Below are 12,853 nucleotides of genomic sequence, written 5' to 3' on the forward strand. Positions count from 1 at the left end.
GGCGAGGTCGCCTCTCTTCCTGACAATCTTGAAAGGTCCCACGTATCTGGGGTCAAGCTTCCCTTTGATACCGAAGCGACGAGTACCTTTCATAGGAGAGACGTGGAGGTAAACATGATCTCCGATCTCGAAAGCCAAATCACGGTGCTTACTGTCATAGTAGCTCTTCTGGCGGGATTGGGCTGCTTTGAGGTTATCATGAATGACTTTGCACATTTCTTCTACCTCTGTGATTAAGTCATTACCCAAAAGCTGACGTTCACCGGTTTTAGACCAGTTGAGAGGGGTACGGCACTTCCTGCCATACAGAATTTCGAATGGGGCTTTGCCCGAACTTGCTTGAAAACTGTTGTTGTAGGAGAATTCAGCATAAGGAAGACAATCCTCCCACTTCATGCCGAAGGAGATCACACAAGCCCTGAGCATATCTTCAAGAATCTGGTTGACATGCTCGACTTGACCGCTAGTTTGAGGATGGAAAGCTGTGCTGAAGCGGATGTTGGTGCCCATGGCCTTCTGAAAAGAATCCCAAAACTTTGAGGTAAAGATGATGCCACGGTCTGAAGAGATCACTTGAGGAATACCATGCAGAGAGACAATATGAGAGGTATAGAGTTCCGCCAATTGAGCTGCGGTGATAGACTCTTTGATAGGCAGAAAGTGAGCCACTTTAGTGAGTTTGTCGATGACAACGAATATAGCATCATTGCCACGCTTGGACTTAGGAAACCCAGTCACGAAGTCCATTTCAATATGGTCAAACTTCCATTCTGGAATGGCAAGAGGTTGGAGGAGACCAGCTGGCCTTTGGTGTTCTACCTTCACTCTTCTGCAGACATGACATTCATTCACGAATTGAGTAATCTCGCGCTTCATTCGAGTCCACCAATAAGCTTGCTTAAGGTCCTGATACATCTTCGTGCTCCCAAGGTGGATGGAGAGGAGAGAATTGTGAGCCTCGTTCAAGATCACTTTACGGAGGTCACCTTTGGGTACAACAATACGATCCTCGAAGAAGAGAGTGTCTTTTTCATCAAGGCGGTAGCACTTGTACTTGGGTTGACTCTTGGCAATCCCAATCTTCACCTTTTTCACCATAGCATCAAGAAGCTGGGCTTGGTGAATCTGGTCTTCCAAGGTAGGAGAGACTTGAAGGTTGGCGAGGAAACCTTGAGGAACAACTTGTAGATTATGTTTGCGGAAAGCTTCACAAAGCTCGGGTTGATAAGGCTTGAGAATCAGACTGTTGCAGTAAGCTTTCCTGCTCAATGCGTCAGCAATCACATTGGCCTTTCCTGGAGTATACTCGATACTCAGATTATACTCTTGTATCATTTCTACCCATCGAGTTTGCCTGAGGTTGAGATTAGGCTGAGTGAAGATGTACTTGAGACTCTTGTGATCAGTGAAAATGTCCACTTTTCTTCCCAATAGAAGATGTCTACAAGTCAAAAGAGCATGCACAACTGCCGCCAACTCAAGATCATGAGTGGGGTAGTTCTTCTCATTAGGCTTTAACTGGCGAGATGTATAAGCAACAACTTTCTTCTCTTGCATCAATACTGCGCCAAGACCTTGGAGAGAGGCATCACAAAAGACCTCGTATGGTTTGGATTCATCAGGCGGAGTCAGAACTGGAGCAGTGATCAATTTCTCTTTCAAAGTGTTGAAAGCAATGTCACACTCCGGAGACCAAACGTACTTGACGTGCTTCTGAAGAAGATTTGAGAGAGGCTTCGCGATCTTAGAAAAGTTTTCAACGAATCTTCGGCAATAGCTCGCGAGACCGAGGAAGCTACGGAGTTGCTTCACGTTCTGAGGAGGTTCCCAATTCACAATTGCAGACACCTTCTCAGGATTCACGGCAATGCCCTTGGCAGAGATGATATGACCAAGATAAAAAACCTCATCGAGCCAAAATTCGCACTTGGAGAACTTGGCGTAGAACTGATGTTCCCTCAACTTATCGAGTACCAAATGCAAGTGCTTAGCATGATCTTCCTTGTTCTTGGAGAAAACCAGAATGTCGTCGAGATAGACCAAAACAAAGTCATTGGTGTAGGCGTTGAAGATGAAGTTCATCATGCAAGAGAAAGTCAGAGGAGCGTTGGCGAGGCCAAAAGACATGACTGTGTATTCATATGAACCAAAGCTTGTCCTGAAAGCCGTCTTGGGAATATCTTGCTCACGGATTCGAATCTGATGATAACCCATACAGAGATCAAGCTTGGAGAATACTTGGGCACCTTTGAGTTGTTCGAACAGCTCATTGATGTTGGGAAGTGGGTATTTGTTCTTGATGGTCTTCTTGTTCACTGGACGGTAATCAACACAAAGCCGGTCCGTTCGATCCTTCTTCTTCACAAAAAGAACACCACAACCCCACGGAGAAGAACTAGGCTGGATGAGACCCATTTTATCTTGAATATCGAGTTGCTTCTTCAGCTCCTTCAACTCTTCAGGTCCGAGCTTGTAAGGACGCTTGCACACAGGTTCCGTGCCAGGCTCAAGATCAATAACGAATTCAACTGGCCGGTGCGGAGGCATTCCTGGAAGCTCTTCTGGAAAGACGTCTTGATATTCGCAAACGACTGGAATTTGCGAGATGGCATCCAATTCACCCTTTTCATTGAGAGAAAACAGACAGATGGTATCATCACGAGCGGCAAAGACAATTACATCCTCAGACGAATGAGTCAATTGAATCTGCCTGGCAGCACAATCAAGATGTGCCTTGTGCTTAGAAAGCCAATCCATTCCGAGAATAAGATCAATATCCGAGTTACCAAGAACCATAGGAGAAGAAAGAAACTTGTAATCGCCCAACGTGATAGTAACATCCAGAGCCATCATTTTGGTGTTCATGAACAAACTGGAGAAGAAACCGCTATCGGTTTAGGCAAATCAATAGTATGCACATCATGCATAGATGCAAAAGGCTTCGATAAAAACGATAAATATGCACCAGTGTCAAAAAGAACTCTTGCGGGAATGTCATTAACAGGAAGGTTACCCATGATCACATCTGGTGAGTCCTCTACCTGAGCTGCATTCAGCAAGTTGACCTTGGCGGACTTGGTGTTATGCTTGACCACAGCTGTACTTGCCGATCTGACAGGAGGAGGAGGAGGAAGACGCCTCTGGTTGAAACACTTGTTGGCATAGTGACCCTTCTGTTGGAACTTGTTGCACGTGACCTCTGAAAGTGGACGGTGATATGGAGCACTCGATCTTGGAGCTTGAGACGAAGTCTTGTTCTGAAAGCCAGGGTTGGGTGGGTGGGAAGATCCACTGCCACCTTTGCTCTTCTGCTGATACGGCTGACGGAACAGAGGAGGAGGAAGCCATTACTTCTGCTACTTGGCCACTTGAGTAGAGGAAGAAGGAGTAACATCTCTGACTCGCTTCTTGGAAGCATCACACCTCAACTGAGCAGCCTCTTGCTTCAATGCCATGTTGTAGAACTCATCGTATCTCAAAGGCTCAAAGAGGACAAGAGCGAGCTAGATTTCTTCTCTGAGACCACCCCTGAACTGATATATCATGCTCTTCTCATCAGGGACGTCCTGCTTGGCAAAGCGGGCGAGCTTCTGGAACAACTTGTTGTAGTCATAGACAGACAAAGAGCCTTGCTTCAGATTGCGGAATTCCTCACGCTTGCTTTCAACCACGCTCTGGGGAATATGATGAGCTCGGAAATCTCGACGAAAATCATCCCAAGTGATAACACGTCCACCTCTGGAATCCTTGTACTGCTGGAACCATTCTGCATCTTGATCTTTGAGTTGGAAGGAAGCGAACTTAACAAAGTCCTCAGGCCTGACGTTACTGCACTCGAAATGCTTACACAGATCCACAAGCCAATCGTCAGCATCAGTTGCCTCAACACAATTGCTGAAAGTCTTTGGCCCGTTAGCAAGGAACTGGTTGAGTGTAGCAAAGTGACTCTGATTGCTGCCTTGATTCCCTTGACTGCCTTGATTGCGCTCTTGGAGAATTTGCATGATCAGCTGTGTGTTTGCATTGGTTGTGGCCATCACAGCTTGCCATGCCTCCGGAGGAGGTGGAGGTGGTGGCGGATCAGGATTCGCAGTCATGCGCGTTGATGGAGCCATCCTGAAGAGGTTGACATCCATTAGCACATTGATAGACACATATTGAAGCTGAATCCAACGGAATGAAAATTGCAACATATAGTCTTCACATCCGAACAAAATGAATGAATGCATTCCTCTTGAAATGGTCACATATCCATAAATTGAGAAGCCACTTAGAATTAAGGTAGAGAAATAAATCAACAAGGTACGGATCAAGAATGAATAATCAGTAAGAAATCCCAATCTCAAACCAATATCCGTGGAAGAAGAACTAGAGCTACTAGAATTCCCACCTATGAAACTCCTGAACCTTTCCGGTTATGCAATCAGGTGTTGGGGATACAGGAGAAGCATAATATCTCACCCAAACTAGCAAATCCTACATCCAGCTATATCCATCCTTCAACACATAACCAAGAAACCTTCGGAAACAATCTACCTCAACCTTCGAAAAGCAACCGTTATACAAGTTATGGCGATACTCCCGAACTCCCGCCCCAGTACTGGGTGGCGTCGAGGTTATCTCACCAACAAACTGCATAAAAGAGATTTTCGATGTCGGCGTACTAAACTCAAGTATTCCAGAATTGCAACGATAAAATTATGATGACAACACCTCAGAGCTCAACTCCCCGGGACACTTCCACTAAACCCCTGACAGGAGGCACCAAGACAATGTTCTCATCATAAAACCATCGGAGCGATTCTAAGATACCCGCGTGATCCTAAAATTTCTTTTAGTGAAATTTGAGAACAGAAGAGTCAAAACTCTACGTCAGGATGCCTTACCAGAGCGATGAGGAGACTGGGAAGTAAAAAGAATTCCTAAACTGTTCGATATATAATTCCTAAATGACTCAAAACATTTTTTCTAGACACAACTCGGCCGCTAAAACATCAAGCAATGGGGCTCCTAAGGTCAGGGAAGGCTCTGATACCAACCTGTAACACCCTCGATGCGACTATAGCTCCCACGTGTCGAGGCACGACTTAGAGACATAATCGCATTGAAGGCATATGTCACAAGTTAGGCAATCTTCACAACATCCCATGTAATATGATAATAAAAGGGGAGATAACATAGTTGGCTTACACTCGCCACGTCAATCAAGTACATAAGTAACATTACATCATCCAAACACTCATGACCCGACTACGGCGCCAAAATAAAAGATAACCCAACATGCGACAACGGTCCCGTTCACCCCTCAACTAGGCACCACTACTGATCATCAGGAAAGGAGACATAGTAACGTTGAGAGTCTTCGTCAAACTCCCACTTGAGCTCAAGCGCGTCTCCTGGAGCGGAATCATCAGGCCCTGCATCTGGTGTAATAGTAATCTGTGAGCCACAGGGACTCAGCAATCTCGCACCCTCGCGATCAAGACTATTTAAGCTTATAGGTAAGGCAGGGTAAGTATGTGGAGCTGCAGCAAGCGACTAGCAAATATGGTGGCTAACTTATTCGCAATAGAGAGCGAGAAGAGAAGGCAAGCGCGTGCGAGAAACTAGAGAACAACCTGCGCAAACATTACTCCAACACCGTGTCCACTTCTCGGACTCCGCCGAGAAGAGGCCATCACGGTAACACACTCAGTTGATTCATTTTAATTACGTTAAGGTTCAAGTTATATACAACCGGACATTAACAAATTCCCATCTGCCCATAACCGCGGGCACGGATTTTGTAAGTTCAAATCCCTGCCGGGGAGTCCCAACTTAGCCCATGACAAGATCTCATGGTTAATGAAGGAATAGACCTCCTCCCAAGACGTTCCGATCAGACTCGGTATCTAGGTTCTTCAAGACACTTCGACAGGTTAAAACAAGACCATCAACACCGCCCGAATGTGCCGAGAAATCCCGATAGGAGCTGCACATATCTCGTTCTCAGGGCACACTCAGATGAGCAAGACGTCGGGTAGGCCAGCCCAGAGTTGCCCCTGGTAGCCCTGGACATCGCTCGGTGGGACCAACACTTAGAGGAGCACTGGCCCGGGGGGCTAAAATAAGATGACCCTCGGGCTCCGGAAACCCAAGGGAAAAAGAGGCTAGGTGGCAAATGGTAAAACCAAGGTTGGGCGTTGCTGGAAAAGCTTTAATCCAGGCGAACTATCAAGGGGTTCCCATTATAACCCAACCGCGTAAGGAACGCAAAATCCGGGAACATAACACCGATATGACGAAAACTAGGGCGGCAAGAGTGGAACAAAACACTAGGCGAGAGGCCGAGCCTTCCACCCTTTAGCAAGTATATGGATGCATTAAGATAACATAGCAATATAATGATATCCCAACAAGTAAATAGATGTTCCAACAAGGAACGGCCTCCGATCTTCACCTGTAACTAGCAACGCTATAAGAGGGGCTAAGCAAAGCGGTAACATAGCCAAACAACGGTTTGCTAGGACATGGTGGGTTAGAGGTTTGACATGGCAATTTGGGAGGCTTGAAAGCAAGTGGTAGGGATCATAGCATTGGCATAGCAAAAGAGCGAGCAATCTGGCATAGCAAAGATAGTGGTGATTTCGAGGGTATGATCATCTTGCCTGCACAGTTGTCAGAGTTGACTGGATCCTCGAAAGCAAACTAAACGGGCTCCTCATTGGCGAACTCGTCTCCCGGCTCTACCCAAACAAGACAAACAAGCAAAAAGGACACAATCAACCACGTGCAAGATCTCAAACAATATGATGCAAAGATGATATGCTATGCGGGATGCGATGCGGGATGCATATGCAAGATATGACAAGGAAAGCATGAACCTGGCCTCAACTTGGAGATCCAAGTGTGCCACTGGAAAGATGAGATGAAATCACTTGAAAACGATATAAAGAACGCCGGAATCGGAGTTACGGTTTGGAAATGGCAAGCGATTCAAATATGACACCGGTCTATGATTTACAGCAAGTAGCCATCTAAATACAATGAGATGAACATGCTACAGCACCCAAACATGACAACAAAATACATGGAAGGGATGCATTCAAGATTCTTAACAAAAGTCTAGCACTGAGCTACGGCCAATTCATCCATTAACAGGTTCAAACAAGCATGGCAAAAATGCATATGGCAAACAGATCTCAGACTTTGTGAAATTAACACTTGTCTGGAATTTCAGATCAGGTAGCACTCTTTGGAGCAACAAAACTACATGCTACAGGACCTGAACATGGCAAAGTAAAACATGGCATGGAGCTACTCAAATATCTTAACAAAAGTCCCTTAGTGAACTTGAGCCAAAAGGGATCAGAAAATATACTGACAAGCACGTGAACATCGCAAAAACGTAATCAGTTTTCAGACTTAGTGAAAGCTGGCACATGCTGAAATATAACTCAAGTAGGCATGTTTACGAGCTCGATGCACTCACTATGGTGCAAGTCATGAAAATATAAGCATACATCTATCAAGAACACTCAAAATGCAAGCTAGACATGGCAAGAACAATAGCATAGCATGCACGGATCAACTACAACATCATCGGCAAAATTGCAAACAAGTTGACAATCTGCCCAGATTCACAAAGTAGCAAAAGTAGAGCTCGATTGACTCAAGCTAGGGTGCTCCATAATTGCAAATAAAGACATGGATGGATAGAGCACTAGAAGACTAACAAAACATCCTTACTGATCATCCTCAAAAGAGGCACGGATCACTAGGAAACAACATGAACATATGGCAATATGAAATAAACAGATCAAGGACTTAGTGGAATTGCTAAGTCCCTGAAAACAGAATTACCGAGTGCACCACTTTGCAAGCTTGCAATAGTCACCACACACATCACAAAAATACATGGGTTGCACCTCTCGAAAGATGACAAAACCCTTAACAAAACATATGTAGAGCATCAGGGCATATCATGCACACAATAATCATGGCAAAAATGACAAAAACCTAAATGGAGCAGCAGATCTGACAATTAACTCAAGTAGCCTCCTTCTAACAGCATTTCGGGCATCAAGATGAACTCCAATGAAAATGATGCAATGGAATGAAATGATGTACTCTCTGAGATGAACATTTTTATATGCTATATGCATGAATCGGAGCTATGGATGCAAAGTTACGAGGCTATGAACAGGAGCACTTGGACCTACAATTCTGAGGACTTAGAAGAAATTTACCCAGCGCGGATCTAGGGTTTGACCCGGCGCGCGAACCGAGGCTGCGGCGGACTCGCCGGAGACGATGAAGACGGCCGCGGCCGGGGTCGGCGGTGGCTGCGGCGGCCCGGTGCGGCGCCGGCGAGATGGCACGGCGGCGCGGCGAAGGTGGCGGGTCGGCGGGGAGCGCGGGGAGGCGCGAGCGGCGATGGGCCGGGCGGGCCCGCTACGGGCTCGCCGGGCCGCGGCGGCGGCTGGCGGCGGAGATGCCACGTGGCGGCACAGGATTGGGCGGCGGTGGCGGCGCGGACGCGTCCAGTCCGGGCGGACAATGTCCGGCCGGCGTGGAGGTGATATTTAGGGTTTCGGGGAGGGGGTCCGAGATTTTCGAGGAGGACCTATTTATAGGCATAGAGGGAGCTAGGAGAGTCCAAATGAGGTGAAGTTTTCGGCCACGCGATCGTGATCGAACGCTCTAGATGATGGAGAAGGCTTAAGTGGGTTATGGTCCAAATTGGAGGGGTGTTGGGCTGCAACACACACGAGGCCTTTTCGGTCCCTCGGTTAACCGTTGGAGTATCAAACGAAGTCCAAATGATACGAAATTTGACAGGCGGTCTACCGGTAGTAAACCAAGGCCGCTTGGCATGGCTCGGTCCAATCCGGAAATGTTTAATCCCCACACATGAAAGAAAGGTAGAAATGACCACCGGAGGAGAACGAAGCGCCGGAATGCAAAACGGACAACGGGGAAAATGCTCGAATACATGAGATAAACACGTATGCAAATGCAATGCACATGATGACATGATATGAGATGCATGACAACGATAACAACACACGGAGACAAAGACCCAAACCCGAGAAAATAAATTAACTTAACGCCGAAAATGGCAAGAGTTGGAGTACAAATTGGGAAAGTTACATCTGGGGTGTTACAGTACACCTGGCATGTCAGAAGGCTTCCATGCAGAGATGTCCCGGTTCTCATGGATGAAATCGATGAGCACGCTTTCCTATTTGGGATCCAGGTTAGCGCTGATGCTGAACTGCTTGGATGAATCGCCAGGAACAAAATCAACCATCTTAGTGTCTGTGGCCGATTTAAACTTCAACGCCGGATTGTGCTCCGTAGTTGGCTTTTTCAAAGAAGTCATGTCTGCCGGATCAACTTTGTCCTTATAAAACTTTAGCTCTTCCAGGGGACAAACCGACTCAGCATAAGCCGCATCGCCTTCCTCACATTCCAAAGCAATCTTCCTGCTCCCATGTACCGTGATGGTCCCCTTATGACCTGGCATCTTAAGCTGCAGGTAAACATAACACGGTCGTGCCATGAACTTGGCATAAGCCGGTCGCCCAAATAGGGCGTGATACGGACTCTTGATTTTCACCACCTCAAAAGTCAATGTTTCTGACCTTGAATCATGATCATCTCCAAAGGCCACCTCTAGAGCTATCTTGCCCACTGGATATGCAGACTTACTGGGCACTACACCATGAAAAACGGAGTTCGATGGTTTAAGATTCTTATCTGTCAACCCCATACGGCAGAAGGTATCATAGTAGAGAATACTAATACTGCTTCCCCCATCCATGACCACCTTGGTGAACTTGTACCCCCCAACTTGAGGTGCCACCACTAAGGCCAGATGACCTGGATTGTCAACCAGGGTGGGTGATCCTCTCTACTCCATAAAATGGGTTGCTCAGACCAGCGCAAATACTAAGGCAGAACCGGTTCAACAGAGTTCACGGCCCTCTTGTGAAGCTTCTGATCACGCTTGCACAAGCTAGTGGTGAAGATATGATACTGCCCACTATTTAACTGTTTTGGATTGCTCTGATAACCTGACTGCTTCTGCTGTTGATTCCCCAGATGGTTATAACCTCCCTGGTTGCCCTGGTTCCCTTGATTGCTATGTCCAGTTTGATTGCCCTGAAATCCTAAACCGGAGCAGCCGCCTCCATAACCCGGCCCATGAAAACCACCTCCTGAACCGCCGGGCGGGCCATTGTCGTACTGAAACATATTGGAGTTCTTGAATTCTCGCATGATATAACAATCCTTTCAAAGATGTGATGCTGGCTTCTCCTTTGATCCATGCTTTGGACAAGGTTGATTTAACAGGCACTCCAGATTGGGGCCTGAACCTCCGCCCCTCCGGGGTTGCTTGCCCTTACGATGCTGACCGTTATCCTGAGCGTTGGTGTTAGCCACAAAGTCCAAACTATTGTCGGCCTTGCGCTTACCATTATTCCCATGACCTGCCAAGTTATGCTGCTATCCCTTGGTGTTGTCGTTTTTCTTTCCTTTCCCCGGTTTGTCCTCCTCTGAGTCAGGGTCTTTGGTATTATCTGAATCGGCATATTTAACAAAGCGGCCATAAGCGTTGACATATCATTGCAATGACGTTTGAGCCTTCCTAACTTCTGTTTGAGCGGCAGAAACTGGCAATTGCTCTCCAACGTTAACACTGCGTTTATCTGCATTGATGCAATCCGACGAATGCAGAATAGCTGAGACCCGCTTCACCCAATGGGTTGTAGACTCCCCATCCTCTTGAACACAAGCGGCCAGGTCCACAATTGACATAGGCTGCTTACAAGTATCCTTAAAATTCTGGATAAACTGGTGCTTTAATTCGGCCCATGATCCGACAGAGTTAGCTGGCAAGCTCTTTAACCAAGTACGAGTTGTCCCCTCCAACATCATGGTGAAGTATTTAGCACACACTGCTTCATCCACATCTAACATCTCCATTTCCATCTCGTAGCTTTCAACCCATGCCTCTGGTTGCCATCGGCGGTGTAATTGGGTACTTTACGAGGTCCCTTGAAATCCTTGGGTAGTCATACATTACGTAAAGCGGGGGTGAGACACGGCACCCCTAAGGAAATGAAGACCACACCTGGCTCCACTGAAGCGCTAGGGTGAACCGGAGTAGGATGACGAACTCCATGTAGAGCTGCTAACTTGGCCTCTTGACGTGCACGACCATGATCCACCACATCCTGCGCATTAGCACCTCCACCTGCCGGGTTGTGCTCTCGCGGTGAGTTGCGATGACGTGCATTGCTTGACACGGCTGGTTCATCCTCAATGTGCCTGCTGTAGCTCCGGCTCGGGCGGGGGGTGGAATTAATCCTCTCGCGACTATGTGAATAAGCCTGCTGCTAGTTTAAAGCTGTTTGAAGGAGCTCTGTCACACCCTGATTTTCATGCCACAACACTTAAACTAATAAATCATGATAAAGTGTGGTTTGACAAAAACTTTTGCATTATTTGGCTTTTATTTTTTTGAGTTGGATTTCTCTTTGTGTTTTTCAAGTGCTCTCTAAAGTCAACTACTCCACCTTACATACTTCATCTCCTTGCCCCAAGCTTCTGCCCAATGATCATGCCATGTGTATAGAGCAATATAGTATTTTCTTAGAAAAATAATTTGGCCAAAAAGTATTTTCTAAAATTAGTTTTCCAAAACCCCCTGAATTGAGGTTTGCACTGCAAGTACTTGATTTGGGGTGTGAAAAATCTTTCAAAAGGTATATTTGAATCCTATTACATATAGGACTCCCATAAACCACAAAAATATAATTTTAAAAGTTATTTCACTATTTTATTTAAAAGTATTTCTTAAGGCCAGAAATGGTCATTAATAGGGAAAAATTATTTTATTGTTTCAAAAATATTTGACAAAAATCAGGGACACTCGGTGGACATATATTTTCCATATATAAGAGTTTCAACACATGGTCATGTTCAAAATATTGGACAAAACCTCCGCCCCTCCGGGGTTGCTTGCCCTTACGATGCTGACCGTTATCCTGAGCGTTGGTGTTAGCCACAAAGTCCAAACTATTGTCGGCCTTGCGCTTACCATTATTCCCATGACCTGCCAAGTTATGCTGCTATCCCTTGGTGTTGTCGTTTTTCTTTCCTTTCCCCGGTTTGTCCTCCTCTGAGTCAGGGTCTTTGGTATTATCTGAATCGGCATATTTAACAAAGCGGCCATAAGCGTTGACATATCATTGCAATGACGTTTGAGCCTTCCTAACTTCTGTTTGAGCGGCAGAAATTGGCAATTGCTCTCCAACGTTAACACTGCGTTTATCTGCATTGATGCAATCCGACGAATGCAGAATAGCTGAGACCCGCTTCACCCAATGGGTTGTAGACTCCCCATCCTCTTGAACACAAGCGGCCAGGTCCACAATTGACATAGGCTGCTTACAAGTATCCTTAAAATTCTGGATAAACTGGTGCTTTAATTCGGCCCATGATCCGACAGAGTTAGCTGGCAAGCTCTTTAACCAAGTACGAGTTGTCCCCTCCAACATCATGGTGAAGTATTTAGCACACACTGCTTCATCCACATCTAACATCTCCATTTCCATCTCGTAGCTTTCAACCCATGCCTCTGGTTGCCATCGGCGGTGTAATTGGGTACTTTACGAGGTCCCTTGAAATCCTTGGGTAGTCATACATTACGTAAAGCGGGGGTGAGACACGGCACCCCTAAGGAAATGAAGACCACACCTGGCTCCACTGAAGCGCTAGGGTGAACCGGAGTAGGATGACGAACTCCATGTAGAGCTGCTAACTTGGCCTCTTGACGTGCACGACCATGATCGACCACATCCTG

Source organism: Triticum aestivum, chromosome 7A (assembly GCF_018294505.1).
Source record: "Triticum aestivum cultivar Chinese Spring chromosome 7A, IWGSC CS RefSeq v2.1, whole genome shotgun sequence".
Taxonomy (NCBI): Eukaryota; Viridiplantae; Streptophyta; class Magnoliopsida; order Poales; family Poaceae; genus Triticum; species Triticum aestivum.